Here is a 22,433-nt window from a genome sequence, read left to right as displayed (position 1 = left end):
TTTTGTTTTTTTGTTTGTTTTGTTTTTTGTTTTTTTTTTAAATATGTGCACACAATTTTTATGAGCTTCACCTCTGTTACTATTGGGCACACGATTCTGCTGAGGCCACAGTTATTTTGCAAGTCAGCGAGGACTTCTCCAGCTTGGGTTGGAGTTACATTGGTAACTTTGCTCTAAATTCCCTCTTTAATGGAAAAAAACATGGACGGAAGGCTGAGGGGCATAAATCTTACAAGTTGCTTTTCCGAGACCAGCCAGAACTAGCCCTAAACGAAGACACTGTGCGCTCGCTGCTGGCGGCTGTAGTCTTCTTATTTGGATTTCAACAAGTAGTCCCAGCCAGAGAAGCATTAGAAGGTAAAAGGGGATCAACCAGTTGTTAATCCAGTGGTGACTTCGGTGTGGGGTTCATTTCTTCAAACGGCCAAGTTGCACGCGTTGTTCTGTGATTGAGTGCCTTTGTCTGACAGAGCTTTTCATTTTGTACCTTTCACCATTGTTTTTGGCCGCAGATCAAGCCTCACATCTTCTGGTCATAGAATTCCTTTCTGCAGGCTCCACTGCAGGCTCAGGCCGCCGCGTAACCTGAGACGCCTCGATTTCCCAGTAGACAGCACATTAAAGGGAGGTCTGCCGGCCAGCTGCAGAGACAGGTGTTGTTCTCGCTTCATTTATACCCGCCCCCATTTATTTGTGCTAAGAATTCCTCTCCCAGGCTTCACAAACGCTGAAGGAATCGGGCAGATTTTATAGGCGCTAGAGTGTGGGATTAAAATGCTTCACCTGCTTGGTAGCTTAGCTGGGTGAACAATGCTTCCAGATGTAGCATGATCTTTCTGCTGTTTTTGCTCTGCCCTCGTTAAGGAGCGAGAGGGGCTGCGTGGCCGCTCCGCCGTCCACCGCACGATGTGTTTGCCGACTCGGATTCCGTCGCCGCTCTTTGGAGAGGGCTGACTGATGCTGCTTTCTGAGAAACTGGAGAAGTCAAGAAAACCCTCTGATTATTGTCCTTTTCTCATTCATATTGCAGAGCCATGAAAACCTGAACTGGTTTTGTCCTATCAGATTTAATGTTGATAGGGCAAATCCAGATCGATTTTTATAGCACTTTTATAGAAATGGAAAAGGTCAAATATAGTGTTCACTACAGACTCTGCTGTTGCTTGAAATATATCTTTGGAGAGTGTGATTTTCACTGGACAATGAGCTTAAGGACTGAGTGAGGTGTCCACGTGTGGCTTGAATGGCATGGATCCCAGTGATCCATTATTAGGTCTTCATGTATTAGGAACTAAGCTGCAGGCATTTATTTCCCTTCCTAATCTTAAGTTTAGCTGTGAAAATCCCTCTTTGAGTGGCCTCAGCTTTCTATCACAAGCCACACCCATGTTCAACCCTCTGGGTCTCCTCCAGTGGGCTTGGGTCATCTGCTGCTTCTCTCCTTTGCAGGATTCGAGGAAAAGGATTATTTTCCACGATTAGACTAAGGGCTGTTTAACACCAATTACTATTCCCCATCATTAACAGAAGAGAATTCTGTTTGTGACTTAGGTAAGTTGGAGTAAGTAGATTTCATGCAGCAATGAAACCATGAGACTGACAAGATGATTGTGACTTATGATACTTCCTTCCTGACACTCAGAATTATCTCTTTCACCATATTTGGATGTGACATGGGCTACCTAGGAGAGCATATCCTGTTCCTGTCTTCCGAAACCCCTGGAAGCTGGTGCTTAAGGAAAGTGGCACATTCTTCCTTTAAACGCTGTCATCCTCCTTGGACTCTGCCTTGCTTCCTTTGTGAAGGAAATCAGATAACCCAGGATGGTAGCAAGACTTCGGAAGTGGCCTATCACCACCCTGTCACTTGTGGCCTTTGGAAAACACTATGTCTTTACTATGCTTAGAAAACCTATGCCACCACAAAATGCCCTGCATTCCAACCACAAACATTACTAGGCACACTCTGTGCACATGGAGCTCTTGTAGGCCTTGATGTCTTTGCTAGGACATTTATTCTGTCCATGCTGCTTCGTCAGGACCTCTTTTCTCCCTTTTTACCAGGTGAATTCCTACTTTCCTCGTAGCCCCACATCAAGCCTCCCAACATTTCCTAAGCAGTGCTAGACACTTCCTTCTCTCTTGGTCTGTTTCCCACATCTCATTTTGTCAGGCATTACATGATTTTTGCTCTGATCGTTGTTTGCTTTGGATCATTTGTTTTATGTGTCTCACGAGATCACACATTCCATGAGAATCAGGATGGTGTCCTATTTATTCATCTTTGTGAACGTAGGTCATTCTTCACTCTTCCTCCTCGACCTGGCTCCCGCGAGGCTGCCTGGCTGAGTCCCAGACACACAGTAGGTGCTCTGTATTGGTTAAATTTATGAATGAAGACATGAGTGGATAAAGCCATACCTATAATCGATCTGGAAAGCTTTGGGAGGACCAAGACAGTCTCTAAATCTGGAAAGGGGACAGTGAATTCAGGGCCTAGAGAAGGGAGGCTCCTAACTCCAGCTGCCTGTTTTCTGGGACTTTGCACCAACTGACTAAAATGGACTATTGTTACCCTTTACCCCTCGTCTTCTTTTCCATATATTTATTGCTACTGTGTTCAGGAAGAGCACGTGATAAGTGGGACAATGTAGGAAATTCATAGTGTAGCATCCTACCTCCCCCCAAAACTGCTGACCATGATCCATTTTATCCTGAAACTCACATTTACGTGTAAAATATTTACCTTTGCTTCAAAATAAAGTGGGGATTAATATATTGGTGCACCGTAGATAAACATCAAGGAACACGGTGTTTTCGTCTTGTGTAGAGAATAGTTACTTTTGATCCCATGGTGTTCATGGGCTGGTCTGTTTTATCTTTCTTCTCCTTCTGCTCCTCTCACAGAGCTATAGGCAAACTGTTCCAGCAACTTTCAAAAATACTCAGAATAATCATAGAGAAAAGTGTGCTATGAAATCCCAGTTTTACAGGGAAGAAAGAGAGGCTCAGAGGTCAATAACTAACCAAAAGGACACAGAGCTAGTCGGTGACAGAGTTGGAATTCAAGCCCATTCACACTGGGTCTAGAGTTGGGGCTGTCAACGGCCATGAATGGCTGCCTCTTGTCCAGAAGTGGACTCCACACTGTATGGAGGACAAATTATTTATAGGAAAGAAACTGAGCAGATCATTTAAAGGATCCCTTGCAAATGCTCCATAAAAGGATAAAAAGGAGAGAAAATTAATCATCTCACACACCCTGGGAAACTTGTTCATGTTCATGCAATTTGTACCTAGAACTAAAGTAACTGAATATTTCCTGCAGTAAGTAACTAGTTCTGTAACTTGGAAAAAATCTCTGACTCCACTTAACTCCTGCAGAGGGCCATGGCATATGGCCTAAATGCCCGAGAGTTTAAGTCAAGATACACTTACGTAGTAAAACTATTCTTTTGTTGTTTTACTCTTTCCTTCCTGCTTGGAAAACTTTTCAAGTTTAAAGCCATCTAAAAATTGTAATTTTTTTTTTCCCCTAGAAAGCAGAGGTCACAGAGATAAATGTCAACTGTCAGAAGTGCCACAGATGAAGGTGATATTCTTTTCTAATGGTTTCTGAGAAAAGAGACCATCAGAGTGAAATCCAGTAATCCCTCATTTCTGATTCCATGCCTACTGAGACGCTCAAACTCGAGTGCAGACTTTGGTAAAGTACTGAGCGCTGAAAGGTAGTTCTGTCTCCTGAGGAATCTGGAATGAGATCTAGTAGGAAGTTTCATTCAAGTTGAATGGAAAACATAAAAGAGAGTGTTCTATGGAACTCAGAAGTCTGGCAATGATGGATTTACTCCATGTGTGAAAGACCGGAGTAAGTGTTCTTCCCGCGTTTGATTTATTAATTGGTTTATTAAGAAAGTCCTACAAGTTAATATTTCACTACTCGTTTGAATATAGTTATAAAATCCTAAGTAGAGAGTCCGCAAATCAAATAGAAATGGACACTCCAGTACCTATCAAATGATGTTTTCACATTTATCTATATATTTACCTATAATTGAATAATTTCCTAAGAAATAGTAGTGTGCCTAATTTGAGTAGAATGTTGCATTTTAGCTTTATTTTTAAATTTAAGTAGTTCTAAAGACAATCCTGGGTTAATTTATGGGGAAATTGTTATTATTCTCCTTCTTGGAATATGCCTGTCTATCTCTATGAAGTGAAATGCACCCATTTCTGAAAAGATTCCTTTAATAATGTTCTCTCATTTTATGAGATTCCATGGCACCATAGCATGACTGAATAAATTATCCTCTGGACATAACCTAATTTCCCATAGTCCTAATTCTGAAAGATTTCTCAGATTTTTTTTTCCAGTGGGAGAAATATTATAAGATTATCAAATTCATTATTTTGCTGATGAACAAAATTATACCTGAACTGTCTTAAAAGTGCTTCTTTTCATTAAAAAAAAAAAAAAAAAAGCTATAGCGAATGAAAGGCATCTATTATATAATTCCCTGGAGTGGATCCCTCTTCTTTTAACTCAGATTTTCAGGAAGTTTGGATTCCTCCAATTCCATTTTAATGCCCCCCCCCCCCCCGCCATTCTGTTTCAATGGCAGTGAGGAACAGCTGGCCAGCATCTTCTGTGATAATAACCTTCATATAGTGGAAACGCGAATGGTTTTGGACATGGTACTCACAAAAACATCCCCCCGCGTGATGTAGCTTATTTGGTATTTCCCCCTGTAAATAGCTAGATTCCTTATAGCCAGCCCTTCCAGCGACTATCAAATTTTGGCTCTGTTCAGTATAATGCAAGCATTTTCTGCCCCGTCTATTCAGGAATGTCTTCTGAGGAGGTTTCACAATACAATTTATTGTGTTTAATTTATGACATACAATGTAAGAAGAATGGAATGCTTTTCTGTTAGGATTTGCATTGATAATTAAAGGTTACCATAGTGCTGGTCCGCTTTTACCAAATTTGCCAAATTCTGAAGGGAATGCCAATTAGAAGGCAGTCATGTTTCTCACTACAACAGATTGAGACCAGTACCTGGTGGTGAGGACCCGTCACTTTTGGCTGGACCCTACTTCTAATTGGGAAAGAAGGCAAAAGCTAGATCAAATAGTGTTTCTGAAGTGGTATCAATCATTCCAAGTAATAGCCACACCCCAAGAAGGCTGAGGAAGTGATTCAGTCTTTCTGAGGTCATCTTTTCTGGGGATGGAGGTAGCCAAAATTCTGAAAACGTTCACATTTTGCTCTCTTTAGGAAAAAACAACATTGATTTTAGAGGCTTTTGTTACAAAGGCCAGGGGGATTTTCCCACTGCAGCAAAGAGGAAGCTGGGTTTGGACCGGGAAGCCAGACATTTCTTGGCCTGAGTTTCTCACTTGAATGGGATTCTAGTTTGCCCCCTCCTCACCTCGCCAACCCCCAAGCAGCTAGAAGCCCCACCTCCTCCCTTGGACCATATGGGGAAGCTGGCTCAGTGGTTCTTATCCTTCTGACTCCAAGTTCACGCAGCTGTTCATTCCCTGCTTAATGTACCGGTAATTACAGCAATGTGCTCTTCTCTTTTTCCAATCATGTAACTTTTTTCTAATGGAAAATGATTTGTTTTTAACAACTTCCATGCATTTTGTTCTTTAATAAGAAAGGGTGTCTCGTGGTACTGAGGGATTGAATTCTCTATAAAAAGCAAAAGTCTCTATATCAGTTTCCAGCTCCATAGGAGGGCTCCATGGGACTAGCCAAAATTGCGGGGGGGGGGGGGGGGCTTAAGTGGGTGTGACTAACTTGATATGAATAGGTCAGTTGGGAAACAAAGCAGGCTCATCACCTTTTGCATATGGAAGTGGTGAAAGACCATTTTTAAAAAATATGAAACTGGGAAAAATCAAAAGTACAAATTGAGCTCCTCTTTCATGATCCAAATTCATTGTGCTCTCAAAGGATTTTTTAAAACAAATATCCAAAGAGCTTTTCACTTATCTGAGTTCTATCTTTTGGAGCATGCAAATTTTCTGCTTTGATGGTTGGGTTTGGGTGGAGGACTCAAATGACAGCAAGGGATGCATCTTTCCCTTCAGCCAAGCTTTCCCTGTGCCAAGCTCTGGGGCACAGATCAAACGTGTGTTTGTTCACATTATCATTTCCTTTGTGGATAAAATATATCACCCTTGGAATCTCCGCCCTAGCATCTCCCTAAATGGCACCGGGAATCATTACAAGAGGATGATTTCTAAAGCAAAACTTTTCCAACTCATTAGAATACTTCGTTTTGGAGCTTTTATTTAAAAAATATATTAGTTAAGCAACTGTTGTAGTAAAGAAAACCAAATCAGATCCCTGTTTGTAGATGGAACTGTTAGTTCTATGCAACATGTAGAGCTATTTGATCAGAAAGATGATAGTACAGCGAATGCTTCTTTTTTTTTTTTTTTAAGATTTTATTTATTTATTTGACAGACAGAAATCACAAGTAGGCAGAGAGGCCGGCAGAGAGAGAGAGGGAGAAGCAGGCTTCCCGCTGGGCATAGAGCCCGATGCGGGGCTTGATCCCAGGATCCTGGGATCATGACCTGAGCCGAAGGCAGAGGCTTTAACCCACTGAGCCACCCAGGCGCCCCGCGAATGCTTCTTTTATATGAAAATTCAAAATTCGAGGAAGTTGAGAGCATGATAGACTATACGTGCAAACTGAATATGCCTCATTTGACATTTTAGGGATTCACAGAATTTATGATTTAGCTGAAGCTATAAAACAGATATTTGGAGCCCCAAATCCTTTGGTGCTAAATGTATCCATATCTTCAAGGGGCATTAATTTTATTGCTTACATATTCCCTTTACACTAATAATGGTGAGTAACGACATGATTTGCCAGAAACCACCTATCTCTTACCTAGCTCCCGCTCCAGAAATCTCTCAGTTTTTCTTACAAGTTCCTTCAGAATTTTTATGACACCAAACTGAGGAAATTTAAAATACTCATTTTGGAACTTAGAACTAAATGACTTCTAAATTTATCTACTTATTTATTTATTTATATTTTATTTATTTATTTGAAAGAAAGAGAGATAGCGAGAGAGGGAACATTAGCAGGGGGAAGTGGGAGAGGCAGGCTTCCTGCCAAGCAGGGAGCCTGATGCGGGGCTCCATCCCTGGATGCTGGGATCATGGCCTGAGCCGAAGGCAGACACTTAAAGGCTGAGCCACCCAGCACCCCAGGCTTCTAAATTTATAATAAAGTTGGCAAAACAGTTGCTTTCCTTAAGAACCCTCAGTGGCACAGCAGCAGCGAAGATACGCTTTTGTTCCTCCAAAATCTTTAGTTGGAAGCTACACGTGTGTCGCCAACTGCAGTGAGGGGATCTGGGCTTCCTTGTCATGAATCCAGCTCATGAGTCTTCATCTGATTTCACCATCTAGGAAGTTTTTTCCAGCTCTGTAAAAAGTAAAAATTCTACTTAATGTATTTCAGCAAGGTTTGAGAATTGGGATCTTCAGAATTAGTAGCAAGACTCTAATCCAGGTGTCTATCTTACCTCATATTCTATTTCTTCAGAGGATTGCATCTGTAGCTTTGAGAAGATTTTATTTGTAAAGCTTTAAGTTATTTTGATATACATTAGACCATCAAAACTTTAGGTAGGATCTGATGAATGTCAAAATAAGTAATTATATAATAAATAATTGTCCTCATTCCTACTTATTCAGCCAACAAATATATTTATTTTTTTAATTTTTCCCCTCTTTATTGAGGAATAACTGAAAAATTTATATGTATTTAAAATGTACAATGTGATGATTTGGTGTATATTCTGAAGGATTACCGCAACCAAGTTCATTAACACATCCATCACCTCACAGTCACATTTTATTATCTGTGTGGTGAGAATGCTTAATTAAGTCTACTCTTTTATCACTTTTTAAATATGCAATACAGTATTATTAACTATAGTCACCATGCTGTGTGTTGGATTCCCAGGACTTGGTTTTATAACTGAAACTTTGTATCCTTTGCCTGCCATCTCCGCAATTCCTCCACCCCAAGACCCTGGCATTTTACTCTCTGTTTCTATGAGTTCAATTTTTTTTTTCTATTTATCTGGTGGCAAACACTTAGGTTATTTCCATACATTGGTATTATGAATAATGCTGCAATAAACATGGAAATACAGATATTTCTTCCAGATAATGATTTTTTTTTTCCCCGTTGGGTACATGCCCAGAAGTGGGATTGCTGGTTGATAGGGTAGTTCTACTTTTAATTTCATAAGGAACTTCCATACTGTTCCATAGTGGCTGTACCAATTTACATTCTCGCCGGTGGGCACAAGGGTTCCCTTTCGTTATCTCTTTTTGATAATAGACATCCTAACAGAGGTGAGGTAATATCTCGTGGTTTTTATTTGCAGTTCCCTGATGGTAAGTGATGATGAGCACCTCTTCATGTAATTTTTGGCCATTTCTGTGTCTTCTTTGGAAAAATGTCTATTCAGATCTTTTGCTCATTTTTTAAAAAATATTTATTTATTTATTTATTTTTTTGAAGGGGGAACACAGAGGGAAAGAGTCTCAAGCAGACTTCCTGTTAAGTGGAGATCAGTGACTTGAGCCAACACCAAGATTCAGATGCTTGATCGACTGTGCCACCCAGGTGCCCCTCTTTTGCCCATTTTTAAATCAGATTTATTTTATATTATTTTACTTTATTTGCTATCATAGGAGTCCCTTATATATTTAGATATTAATCCCTCACCAGATACATTGTTTGCAAATATTATTCCCATTCCATGTGTTGCCCTTTCATTTTGTTGATTGCTTCCTTTGCTTATTGAACATCTCATATATGTCAGTCACTTTTTAGGGACCAAGCCATGAACAAAATAAACAAAAATCTCTGCCTCATGTAGATTACAATTTAGTAAGAGGAAACAGACAAGATATATCATTAAAAACCGGTTAAATAGCAATAAGAATCAAGGGAAAAAAAGTACTGCAAAAAAAGGCAAGAAAAGGGCACCTGGGAGGCTCAGTGGGTTAAGCCTTTGCTTTTGGCTCGGGTCATGATCTCAGGGTCCTGGGATAGAGCCCCACATCAAGCTCTCTGCTCAGCAGGAACCTGCTTCCCCCCCTCTCTCTGCCTGCCTACTTGTGATCTCTCTCTCTCTTTCTCTCTGTCAAATAAATAAAATCTTTAAAAAAAGGCAAGAAGTTATGGGTCATAATTTTGCATGAGGTAGCAGAGAAGAATTCACTCATAGTAATAGTGACTTGTAGCATGTATTTGAAGAAAGTGAGGTATATGCTATATGGATATCTGAGAGAGCTGTTCAGGCAAAGGTAATAACAAGTGCGAAGGTCCTGGTGAAGTGTGGATCTGGTGTGTTCAAATAGTAGCAAAGAGACCAGTACACCTGGAGTGCAGAACACAATGGAGCAGCTGTTAGGAAATAAGATCAGAAAAGTAGGAGGGAGCTTGATCACGCAAAGCCATAGTATATTATAAGGAATTCAGCTTTTACTTTGAGATATGGGAAGCCACTGGAGATTTTTGAACAGAAAAGTGACAGAGTCCAATAGACCTTTTAACAAGATCATTCCAGCTGTTATGTTGCAAGTTGATTCAAGGACAAGGAAGGAAGCAGACTAGTCAAGAAACTGTTGTTATCAGCTGGACAGGAGGCCAAGGTGGAAAAGCAGAGGTAGTAGGTATTGAGGGAGTTCCTAGTATACACCAGTTACTCTTCTTGACCTTATGGATATGAAAGGGGAAAACTGAAGCTCTGCTTCCATGGGATTTATGTTCTTCTGAGAGCAACCACACAATCAACAAATTCGCCAATGTATATATAAAATATTAGGTGGTGGTAAGTTCTATTAAGAGGAACTCTAGAACATGTTCTCTAGGAACAATCCAGCTTATGATAACAAATACCTACAAATAAATGAATACCTGTGAAGAGTGGATCAGAAAAGCAAGTTGTGGCATATTCAATCAGAGAATATTATGCAGCAATGAAAATAAATGCTAGAACTCAATGCAACATTGTGAATGGATCATAGAAATACCAGTATCAGTGAAAATGAGTTTATAGATATTAAAAACATCTGGTGCATTTTTCATGAAGTCAAACACATACAACCAAGGCATCCACTTTTAAGGTGATACACATAGGTGTGTTTAATAATATAAAATAACTTTTTTAAAGTTATTAATATAAGATTTAGGATAGTAACTATCTTGGATGAAGGGAGAGCTTTCATGTCGGATGTTGGAGTTAGATGTTTATTTATATTATTTTGAAGGAAAAAATAAAGGAAGAGGGAAAGAAGGAAGGAAGGAAAGAAAGAAGGGAGGGAAGAACTGATGCAGGGAGGAAGGGAGGCCCTCTCATGAGTTAATACTGAGTGTATGTCGTGAACCAAGGATTATAATCAGATTTTATGCCCCTGAGGTAGAGGGCTGGGGAGATGGATGGGGTAGTTGTTTGTAGTTTGTTTACTTATTTTTCTTTAGGGTTATTAAGGAAGTCCTCTGTAAGGAAACGACATCTGAGTAAAGACATGGATGGAAAGAGAAGTCTGAAGAACAAGGACAGTGCTGTGGCTGGGGAGATGTAAGAGAGAGGACCAGCAGCAGGAGGTGGGTCAGGAAGATAATAGGAGCAGGTCACCTTGGGCATTATGGGCCATGAAAAACATGTTGACGTTTACTCCAAGGAAACTGGAAATCACTGAAGGGTTCTGAGCGGGAGCAACATTATCTGTTGTATGTTTTAAAAGGAGCACTCCTGTGGTGGTGTGGGAATGGATATACCTCATTTTTCCAGCATAATTGACATTTTGGGCTGGATAATTTTCTTCTGTGGAGGTTTGTATGGTAGGATGTTGAGCAGCATACCTGGCCTCTTATAGGGGTATTGCAAACCCCCAGCCCCCAACCCACTTGTAACAACCAAAAATGTCTGCAGATAATGTCAAGCGTCTCTTTGGGACAAATTCATCCCTGGTTGTGAATCATTAGAAGGCACTGAAGTTGGAAAAATATAGAAGCAGAGACAGGAGGTAGGAGAATGCATCCATTGGAGACCATGGCTGTGACTAGGATAACAGTTCCTGGTGTCCCTCCCCACTTTCCTTTTCTTTTTTTTTATATGTTTTTTTAAACTTTTTTATAATTCTCATTTTTTTAAAAATTTTATTCCGCTTTAGTGAGGTATAAGTTACAAATAAAACTGTAAGACACTTTAGGTGTATCTCATGCTGGATTTGATATATGGAGACGTTGTGTAAGGAGTCCTCCCATGCAGTTAAGTAACACCTCCATACCTCACCTATTTACCTTTCGTGTGTGAGAGAAAACTGAAGTTCTACTCTCTTTATAAATTTCCGTGATACAGTACAGTGTTATCAACTGTAGTCACCATGTTATGCATTAGATCCTCAGACCTTATTCATCTTCTAGCATGGCCCCCTCTTTTCTAAACATACAATTTCACAGTTTGGGTTTATACCCTCATTTCTGGAATGTCTACAATTTGAGAGTACTTTGAAACCCCCAAAGATGTAATGTCAAAAATTCATTCACGGACAAAACAAATAATTTCTAGGTGCTCTAGAAACAGTATATTTGAGCCTGAAATAGTCCATATGGCTGTTCTTTAAGGACTAGCTCTTACCTATCCATTTCTTCCATTGGTTTTGTCTAACCTGGCGACTCATTTTCTGACTCGCATCCAGGTGACTTCTGAAGATCTGAAATGAGGACCTCCTCTCGGCCTTCGCTTTGATCTATCTGAAAGTAATCCTACTGACGACATTTTTAACACAGACCACCATTTAAAGAAAATATCAGAGGCATACTATTCATCCATAGAATGTGTACTTCTGAGGGCAAGTTTCTTTCAGAAGGCACAGGAAGCCATGACTGAGATCATCAGAGAATAAGCTTTGCTCCCCAAACATGATAGGGTGGGAGAGTCAGATAAGAATTGTGTTTTGTACAAAATGCTGAGAAAAAAGACAAGGTCCTTGACATCAGTAGCACAGGATTTAAGGAATATTGTAGAGTGTGCTACTGCAGAGCCTGAGAGCAGAGGTGACAACAGGAACTTTGAGCGCTTTCCCCTGAGGACTCTGTTCTGTTCTTAAAAAACACCAGGCATCTGAAAGGTAGAAATGTAAACACAAGGACACTGAGTGGCCTTTAGTCTGAGAGTGAGCCACACAAGCTTCTAAGTAAACAGTTTTTAGGATTCCGGAATGGTACTGTTTGGAGATGGTTTTATAGGAGAGACAGATCACTCAAATGCAGAAAATGCAACTCCACTGAAGCAAATTCAACTTCCTTCTCTGACAGGGACAATGTAATTAAATCCTTCAGGCCAGAGGGTTAGCCGCCCCTGCTGCTGGGGGTCTTAGCTCATGCTCATCACTGGTGGTTTACCAGATGACATTGTGTGCCACACCTGATGTGCTAAGGTAGCCCTGCCTTTGAAAAAGAGGTCATGGGGCCCATGAGGGAAAGAGCCTAGATGAGACAGTGTTTTCATTTGCAGAGCCTAACTGTTCATCTCTCATATACACAGCCAAAATCAGAAGCCCACACCATGCTTGGTTCTTTTTAAATAAGGACTCTAATATAACACCAAAAAGAGCTGTGTCAACTCACCTTTGTGAAGTAGGTGGAGGGGCATATGCCATAACAACAAGGGGTAATTGCACAAATATTAAATGTTATTGTCACTAGCCAGAGTAGTTCTATGCAATGAACTGACTTAAGCACAGCTCATCATGTCATCAAAACGCAATTTTACTTTTATTTATTTATTTATTTATTTATTCAGCTGCTCATTCATATTTTAAAAATGTGATTACTGACCCTAATGCCATCTTATCCTCAATGAAAACTCCAAGAGGTCCTTGAATCTGCTACTCATTCTTGGAGCTTTGGTCACTTTACATCACACTGTCAAAATTTTGAAAATGGAATATCCTACACAAAAGCTTAATCGAAACTGTAGCTCATTATCGACATCAAATATCTAATCTGCTTCCTTCCCAGCGTGGACCTGCTTCTGGCTGGAAATCTGCAAAAGAAAGAGGCCAGTGTAGGAAGGGCATGGCATGCATCTGATTTTGTCTCTATTTTTTATAGTGCATCCTTCCTCTTCCTCCAACAGTTCACCAGCCAGTGTCTGTTCCCCAAGTCACATCATGGGGAAGACAGAGAAAATCCTAAGCTGGGCCTCTTCCTTGTATGCTTCAAGTTTTCTGGGTTTAGCAAATGATTACCTTTGACTTTTTTTCCCCTCCAGAGTCTTTTGTATGGGTGTGAGGAGACCCCACTCCTATAATCCCCTTGACTTGGGCAGAAGCATCTCTAATTATGGTAGTAGACTGCAAAGCCTTGTGACACTCAAGAACATGGCATTCATTTCTATCCCCCGCCCTCCCACCCCGCCTATCCTTAGCCATCTAGTTGGCCTCGTTAGAAGGAGTTGATGGCTCCCCCTTGGTTCTCTCTCCCATGTTGCTTATGTAGGTGAGACACATGAGCACCCTTACTCCAGAACCCTGGTGTACAAGCAGGTCTGCCCCAGGGCAACTACTGCTGTTCCTCTGCCTCAGGATGCTATACCTTCTCCAGTCATGAATTAAGCTGAGCCCACATTTCACACACATTTCATAGCTATCTGAGTCATTATGTGGTCATCTCTCAGTAGGCTTGGAACAAACAGGGTAGCGCTAACCCCTTTCCCAGGACAGTTTTTCAGTTTTTTGTTTTTTTTTCTATCCCTTCTATAAAAACTTCTATATTCTTGATGTTAATGAAGAGATATGAGAATCATGCCATAGATTCTTACCTATTTCCTTTATAAAATCTGTTTATGGTAAACTCTTTCACACATGCTTCACTATCTGATGTTAATTTTGTGAAAATGTCATTCGAGTTAAGTCAGGAAGAGCCCCCATTTTAACCTTCTGTTGAATCTGTGGAAGAAATTGTGCATACATAAAATTGTAAAGAAAAGAAAGTTGATTTTCTGGGTTCTTTCATCCTTGGCCTTTCCATATGCTCATTGACTCATCTGCCTATCATTTTTTTTAGTTATTTTCACCAGAAAATATAGAACTTATGGTGCCTAACACAAGACAATGTTACCACCATTACCACTACCACCTCAAGCAATAGACTTTCTAAACCTTTTACCTTTTAAAATTCTTTATCACAAAACACTTCCCCTAAAAACCTAGCACTGTACAAGTCAGGTCAGAAGATAGTTCTTGACTGTTTTCTCTTGTGCCAAGCACTGTATAGAGTTCTAACTGCAGAAGATGACAGATCCAGTTCCCTGGAACAGAAGAGTTCAAGGTTTACGCTACTTACCTTCATTAGAATATAAAGTAATGCATAATTTTGCCAATATGTTTGGATCAAGTGAAAATTAAATTTTGCAAAAGCTGGGGATGCATATATGTATTGTGATGTTGGTCAGAACTAGTCTAAGGGTTGAGTGGAAATACATGGAGTGGAAGAGGGCAAAACATGCTCCTTTAGGTCACAGGTAAGCCAATGTCACCAAAAGGATCCTTGTTTACTACACCCCATGAGAATTTTTTAAAAGTTCTTCGTATTTGTATTTTCTTTCATGAGATAACATCAAGGACATGAACATTTCTACTCAACCCCCATACGGTACTGAAAGAATGCCAAGTGAATAAGGTTATAATGGAATATTTTAAAAATCACTCTTTTAAAGAATTGGTAGTCACCTTTTCATCCCTTCAATATCACCTTAAATTCCAGTACTAATAACTCAGAAAATTTAACAACCACTGGTCCATTCATTATTAGAGAAAACATTATAAACTCATTTGGATTGACGTGTTAATTGTTGATTTTAAGGTTAATGGTTGACATTAGTTTTTCTTAACCTCCCAGGATAACATTTGCATTTTATGCTAAAAAAAAAAAAAAAACCTCTAAAATGTCCTCAAACTTGAAGGACTTGGTTAGATAAACAGTTGAGGAATGATAGAAAAGCCAGCTATAGAGATTATTTTGATAGAGTAACTATGAGTACTAACCAATCCCCACCCACTGCTCAATAAACACATCTAAGTCTTACGTTGGTCCTCTGGGACACTGACACCAAAGTATCAGTGCAAAAATGAAAACCAAGTTTATTTGAAGGACAACTCTCAAATGTGACATTTCTTTAAACAGGACTGCCTCTTGGCCAATAGAGATTTTTTTCTGAAGCATTCTTTCCTGAAAAGACATGACATTGAGGGTTTTTTTGTTTGTTTGTTTGTTTGCTTTTTAAAGATTCTATTTATTTATTTAGAGGGGCAACCAGAGGGAAAGGGAGAGAAAGAGTCTCCAGCAGACTTCACACTGAGCAGAGAGCCTGACATGGGACTCAATGCCATGACTCTAAGATCGTGACCTGAGCCAAAAACAAGAGTCAGACACTCAACCAAGTGAGCCACCCAGGCACCCCATGACATTGAATTTTTAAAATAATTTTTTAAGCTTCAAACCCATTTTCTATTTTGAGAAATTGTCTCATTATGTGTTGCTGAATTGGGGACAAGATGTTGAGAACTGAAAAAAATCGATCAAGAATGGCCAAGAATTGATAAAACACCATCTGGTCTGGTCCCTATGATGTGACCCCTCCCTAGAGAAAGTCCCAAGATGAACTCTACCCTCCTCACACTGCCTTCCCACCACAAGCTGGTAAAACGTAGGCTGCCAATAGAGGATCTGTCTTTTCGTGTCCTGCTTAAACACACTGGAGCTTGTGGCAAAAGGACAAGGTATACCTTATATATCCTTATCAAGATATTCTTCCACAATTTGAACCAAGTGGAAAAAGCTAACAAAAGCCCTCCAATCAAAACAATGACTATATATAAAGCTCTGCATTGCCTAATCTGTTTGTTCACCATTGTCAATCCTCATAAACCAGCCAGTGGTGGAAGCCAGTGACCCGGAATCATGGGCTGACTGCAAAGGACTGCTCCCATTGCCCAATAATGCAGGGTCATAAAACAAACAACAGCCTGTCTTAATTTAAAATTCTGATATTTGGTTCAACATGGATTTTCAAAAATGTTCCAACAAAATATTATTTATCTTCAAAAAAAGATAAGACTCTTTTTTTGAAGACTCCTTATTTTTCATCTGAAGTGGGTACATCATTCATCTCATCTTAATTCTGGATCCAGGTTTGTTACTATCTGAACATATCTAGATCTGTGGGGGTAAAAAAAAAAAAAAATCAAAGTTTGCCCATAGAACAAAACGGTGTCCTTTGATAGATATCTCATGGTGGATCTATAGAGGATGATTCTTTGTCTTGGTAACTATCAATACACATCATGTAATGAATAAGAACTTTGGATCCTTCTTAGACTCAGTGAGCAGAAAATGTGCAGAGGGAACAAAAAGCAAGTGGCTAAATTGGCTGTAAAGACTTTAAAGGAAATTTAGATATATATTTTAAAATATAATATTTAAATATATTATTATATGTATATGTTTTAACAAATTTTTGTGGCAGAGTAATTTTCAAAGACTAGAATGAAGGCAGCTTCCCTATCTCTGACCTTAATTTAGGAATTTCTAACTTTCTTTTTTTAGTTTCTCATGCCAAATTGCCTGACAAATATTTTATGTTGAGCATAAGTCAGAATTCCTAGCTTTGCAGATAATTATTTTCTAAATGAAAAAAAAATAAGAAACTAAAAATCTCTGTAATAAATAGAACATTGGATTGGCTGAAGCACCCTCTCTGAACATTTGATGTAGAACAATTGCTCAGAATGGAGATGTGTCAATCAAGAATACAGAATCCATGGATGTTACTAAGGGATATTTTGGGACCGGCATGGCTATTTTCTAGAATGACAATATAGAAAAGTTAAAATGATACCACAAAAACTGCTTATTTTGTCATTCTCATCTTTATAAACCTACTATCTGGGGCGCCTGGGTGGCTCAGTGGGTTAAAGCCTTTGCCTTAGGCTCAGGTCATGATCCCAGGGTCCTGGGATGGAGCCCTGCATCGGGCTCTCTGCTCAGCAGGGAGCCTGCTTCCTCCTCTCTCTCTGCCTGCCTCTCTGCCTACTTGTGATCTCTGCCTACCAAATAAATAATAAAATCTTTAAAATATATACATATATATGTATATATGTATAAATTTACTATCCATTTAGTAATTTAAACTTTATTCTATCTCCTTTTTCAATAAGCTTATTTTTAATATAGTTAAAATTGTCTCTTTAAAGGCTTTTTAAAAAGTTTTAAATGTAGTTGGTATTTTTAATTGTGGTTAAAAAAATAACATAAAACTTAGCCTCTTAGCCATTTCTAGGTATACAGTTGAATAGTGGTAAGTGCATTCATGTTGTGTAAACAGTATCAAGAAATTTTTCATCTTGCACAAATGAAATTCTATACCCATTCAACAACTCTGCATTTTCGTCTCCCTCTAGCCCCTACCAACCACCATTCTAATTTTTGTTTCTTCAAATTTGAATATGCTAGATGCTTCATGTGAATGGAATCATACAGTATTTACATTTCTGTGACTGGCTTATTTCACTTAGCATCATGACCTCAGAGATAATCCATGTTATAGCATGTGTCATAATTTCCTTCCTTTCTAAGGCTAAATAATGTTCCATTGTATATATGCACCACATTTTGTTTATCCATTCATCCATTGATAAACTATGTGTTCCTACAACCTCTTGTCTATCATGAACAGTGCTGCTATGAACATGGGTATGTAAGTATGCAAATACCTCTTCAAAATTCTGTGTTAGACTCTTAGGGCTATATACCCAGAAGTGAGATTTATGTCTTTTTTGGTGAAATATCTATTCAAATCCTTTGTCATTTGAAAATCAACTTCAGATTATTTTTAATATTTATCTTAAATGTGTTTCTCAAGTGCTAGTTTCTGAATTTTGATAAGCATAGTATATTGTCTTGTTGATAGAAGAACAGATGAAATGGGACACGGCCAGAGCCCAGACTTAAGACAGGAGCAGGGAAGACAGTACAGAGAGAAATCTATTTTAATCTAGGAATCAGAAACTGAAAAGTCTTCAGTTGTTACAGGAAAGGGTAAGCAAGGGTAAGCAACAAAGGATCAGAAGGTAGAGTTCCAGAAATGTAAGAAGAAAATAAGCCTATGGATTATGTGAATTGATTTTTGTAGTGTTTTTCTTTGATTGCTTATGCTATATATGATTCTTGATAGCAAGAGTCTGGTGGGCAGCCTGTCTTTCCTGGTCACAATTATAGCCTCAGACCTTGGCCCAGTAGCCATAGTAGATGCTCAATAAAAGCTAGTGAAGTGGAAGAAGGAAGAGAGGAAGGAAGAAAAGAACGAGAGGGAATGAGGGAGAAAGGGAAGAATGAGGGAAGAAGGCAAGAAGGAATACAGAAAACTGACGAGTGATTTCTCTGTTGAGATAGACAAGAACACAGTTGAATTACTCATGTTGTTCATTAAAGTAGATCTGAAGAACTCACAAATATGGAAGAATGATCTTTCTTCTTGTAATCTATAAGTAGCAGGGATGGAATGGACATTTGAGGAATTAATTTGGTGATTAATCCTTAGAAAACTTAGATCACTTTAAAGCCATTTCCATTCACATTTCGAAAAGGAGATTGGTTGGAATCATTTATTCACATGGACATTCATTTATAAAGGTGAACGTACTCATAGATCCCCTTAAGCATGTCTTAATTAAAGATGCAGCTATACTGAGAAATTTTCCACTGGCACTTCCAACATACCTCTTTTAAATTCAAATTGTGGACTATGTCCCTATTAGAATAATCAGAACTAACATTTATTTAGTGCTAATCTTATGGTGCAATCACCTTTTTTAACCTGTTTTGCTCTTGCTCTCACACTCACATAATGACTTTTAACACTTGCTAGAACACAAGACACAGACCAGTAGTACAGAGGAAGAAACTAAAGAATGAAAAGATTATGTAACCTGTTTGGTAGACACAGAATTCAAGTTCAGGCTGACTCCCTCCAGAGGCTGTCTATCCTGCTCCATTGTACTTGCTGCTTATATTTTACCTACTTATATGCATGTTTGTTTCTGCTCCTAGAATGGTGGTTTTTAAAATGGGACTTGTTAGCAAGTCTGGAGGTTTTTTTTTTTTTTTTTTTTTTTTTTTTTGGTTGCAGTGATTTGAGGATGCTACTGTCAACTGCAGGGGAGAATTCGGAGATGCAGCCAAACATCCAATAATGAACAAGGGAGTTCCTCATAACAAGGAATTTTTCAGCCACAAGGTTGGGAGAACCTACACTAGAACATGAGACACTAAAGGTCAAGAAGAATTATGCCTTACTAAAATTTGTGTTATATCTGGAACAGAGTTGGATGAAAATAAAAATGTTTATGGTTGGAAAAAATAACTTACCCAATTTGTTAAAGGGAAGGAATTGACTTAATAATAAGGCATCACTCAGTTCTAACCAATTAACTGATTTCTCTGTCCTGGAAACATACATGTGTGTGTATATATATGTGTGTGTGTGTGTGTGTGTGTGTGTGTGTGTGTAGCCAAGGGCACTGCCTTTTTCTCTCCCTTACCTGCATAAATCCATAGTATGAAATTTTCCCTTGCTAGAAAAAGAATCCAGATATATATGGGGTACATTACAATGCAAGCATGCTTGGATATTTTGAGAAAAAAAGGTAAGTAACACCCTAAACATGGTAGAGATTTACAAATACGATGAACAGATGGAATTGATAATCGTGCCCTTTAAGAACTTACCAACTGCAAGGGGAATATACATTCATAAAATTCTACAATGAGAGAATTTTATAACTAACTATTTGGGCTAATAGCACTACATATCATAAGAAAGAGATAATTTTTTCTCTACTAACGCTTATGAAATTTGCTCTTGTAAAATCCTTTGTGCTTACAAGACAACAGACACAAACTGTGATTCCTTAGGGTATCCCAATCTGAAGGTCAGGTTTCTTGGTATCTAACTGATCAACACAGAGCCCTCAATAGCTCAGAGATAATAGCATCTTTCCTCTCCTTTGCTTTTACTGTCTATCAGGAAGGTGCCCTTCTTGCTCTCTCCATGGGAATTCTAAAATAAAAGTGCTACACAAAGAGTAATCACTTCAAACGGATATCATCTCTTTTATGGACTTTGAGAAAACAGGCCACCAAGATACACTTGTGAACTAGCTCCCTGAGGGACAGAAGTAGAAGATGTTCTGACAATGTTAGTAAGGTACCACTTGATTTCACAGGAGTCAGGACTCTTGGAAGACTTTAGTGCCCTCCCAGGATGCTTCTTGCAACTGAAGAGTCTTTCTGCTTCAGAACCTCTTTCTTTGTTAAATCTAACAACAGTGTTACCTCACAGATCCTTTTGCCTGCTACGTCTTCATAGGATTTTGAATAGGATTTTTCCTGCTTTCCTGGAATCAGGGTCTAGGGCTCAAATTTGGGGGGCAAAGTGAGTCACAGACAGTAGCAATAGTCTTCCACACTTTCTCTAGCCAGTTCATTCTCTATGTGGCAGCCATGTTGTTCTGATCTCTTGTGGGTTCTTGTTTGAAACCCTTCAAAGACCTTTACTTTTTTCTAAGATAAAATCCAATTTTAAAAATATGACTTACAATGTGCTTCAAGACCTGCCCCTTCTCCAACCTCATGTTTCATCCTCCACATACCCACACACTTGGTTTTGCCACACTGGTCATCTTTTGATTCTTCTAGCTCTCCAAAAGACTGCTGCACATACTCTGTTTTCTTTTTTTTTTTTTTTCTATTTTTTTTTTAAAGATTTTATTTATTTATTTATTTGACAGACAGAGATCACAAGCAGGCAGAGAGGCAGGCAGAGAGAGAGGAGGAAGCAGGCTCCCTGCTGAGCAGAGAGCCCAATGCGGGGCTCGATCCCAGGACCCTGAGATCATGACCTGAGCTGAAGGCAGCGGCTTAACCCACTGAGCCACCCAGGCGCCCCCTCTGTTTTCTGTGTAGTATATGCGTCTCCCTGCTTTTTGGCTTATTCACATTTATTTTTCACACTGTAACTTATAGCAACTTCCTCCAAAAGCTCTCCCTTGACCAGCACCCATAAACTATCTTTACTGTATTATTATTTATTCAGTATTATTTACTGTATTTACTGTATTATCCCAAAATGCCCTGAATTTCCCTTTAGTAGACCTTCTAATTACAAATTAAAAAAAAAAAAATAAAAGCTGTTTTAAAAATTGTTAGAATTTTAATTCTCCTTCTTGAGTTATTCTCCTGAGCACTTTCTCAATGCCTGGTACACTATAAACACACAATACATCTTTGTTAAATATGAGGAAAAACGGTCAAATTGACAAATGTGTGGTATAACTTGTTCCTATGATACTGAAATGGAGTTAGTACATTCTAGTGCCAGCAGTATGATAAAAGGTATAATCTTTTAAATGATTTTCAATGGTCAGACATTTCAGTCTTTCACCTTAAAAAGAAAAAAATATATATATACACACACACACACGAATTACACTATCTAAGCATTCATAAAATAATTCCAAATAATCAGTTGGGTGACTTGTCTGCAAAAAGCCTGACTCCCTTATATTTGAGATCTTGGTGACTCTGGATGAAAAGCAATGGAAAATAGTGGAAGGAGTATACTTCAGTGAAGCCACACAGGGTCTGAATGAGACTGGTTGGAAACTGATGCTGGAGAAAAGTGTAGGCCGAGCAGATCTGACTGGACACAGACAGACACAGGAGGCAGATTTAGCCAGACGCAAGATGGAAGCCTAAGAATTAATCATAAATATTGTGGCAGAGAATGCCAATGTTGAGTAAACAAAGGCAAAAGCCTAGACAGCATTCAGCAGGTCTGCTGGAACAGCATTTACTAGGATAAAGTAAAGGGATGGGAGCATTATCAGGAGGGTAGAGCCTCTGTTGCAATCTTGCAGTTAGCAGAACTAGCAACAGACTCTAAAAAAGGAACACGAAACTTTGGCCCATGAAGTTTTTAAGCACTAGTTTCTCTCTGATATGATCAGAGGTTGGAACCAACTTCAGTGTCATGTGGCAGAACTTTGGTTCCAGCCTAATTTCACAGGCTCAGCTTGTGCAGTTGCAATAATCCCAGCTCCTACCGTAGTATAATCAGTGGACTGGACACAAGCCTTGTGGATATAATTCACGTGGATTAGTGGATGCATAACCTAATTCATCACCTCAAAAACTCTCCCAAGATGGAGTGTCTTTAACAATTGACCATCGATGGTAACCATGATTGCCTTGTGAGCGGCTAATCTGCAAGGAGTCAGTCTTAGACAAGTTACTCAACTCCTGACCATCAAT

The 22,433-nt window shown here is 39.1% G+C and overlaps 2 long non-coding RNA genes across 4 annotated transcripts; one reads left to right on the top strand and one right to left on the bottom strand.

Moving 5' to 3' along the window:
• Positions 1–200: 200 nt before the first annotated feature.
• LOC125096431 (uncharacterized) lies at positions 201–19,403 on the top strand. Of its 3 annotated transcripts, none has more exons than XR_007126186.1 (5): positions 201–357; positions 513–653; positions 1,450–1,551; positions 3,540–3,868; positions 19,252–19,403. It is a non-coding gene; the product is annotated as an uncharacterized LOC125096431 (long non-coding RNA). The 3 variants fall into 3 exon arrangements; XR_007126185.1 differs by lacking the exon at positions 19,252–19,403 and adding an exon at positions 2,297–2,363 and having other exon boundaries at positions 3,540–5,253; XR_007126184.1 differs by lacking the exon at positions 19,252–19,403 and having other exon boundaries at positions 3,540–5,253.
• On the bottom strand, positions 7,403–22,081 carry LOC125096432 (uncharacterized). The gene is made up of 5 exons (XR_007126187.1): positions 21,977–22,081; positions 14,232–14,373; positions 13,885–14,011; positions 11,698–12,183; positions 7,403–7,457 (listed from the first exon to the last, which is right to left on the bottom strand). It is a non-coding gene; the product is annotated as an uncharacterized LOC125096432 (long non-coding RNA).
• Between the last annotated feature and the right edge of the window lie 352 nt (positions 22,082–22,433).

Source organism: Lutra lutra, chromosome 3, assembly GCF_902655055.1.
Source record: "Lutra lutra chromosome 3, mLutLut1.2, whole genome shotgun sequence".
Lineage (NCBI taxonomy): Eukaryota > Metazoa > Chordata > Mammalia > Carnivora > Mustelidae > Lutra > Lutra lutra.
The sequence above is the reverse complement of the archived record's forward strand: the minus strand, read 5'-3'. Positions and strand labels throughout refer to the sequence as shown.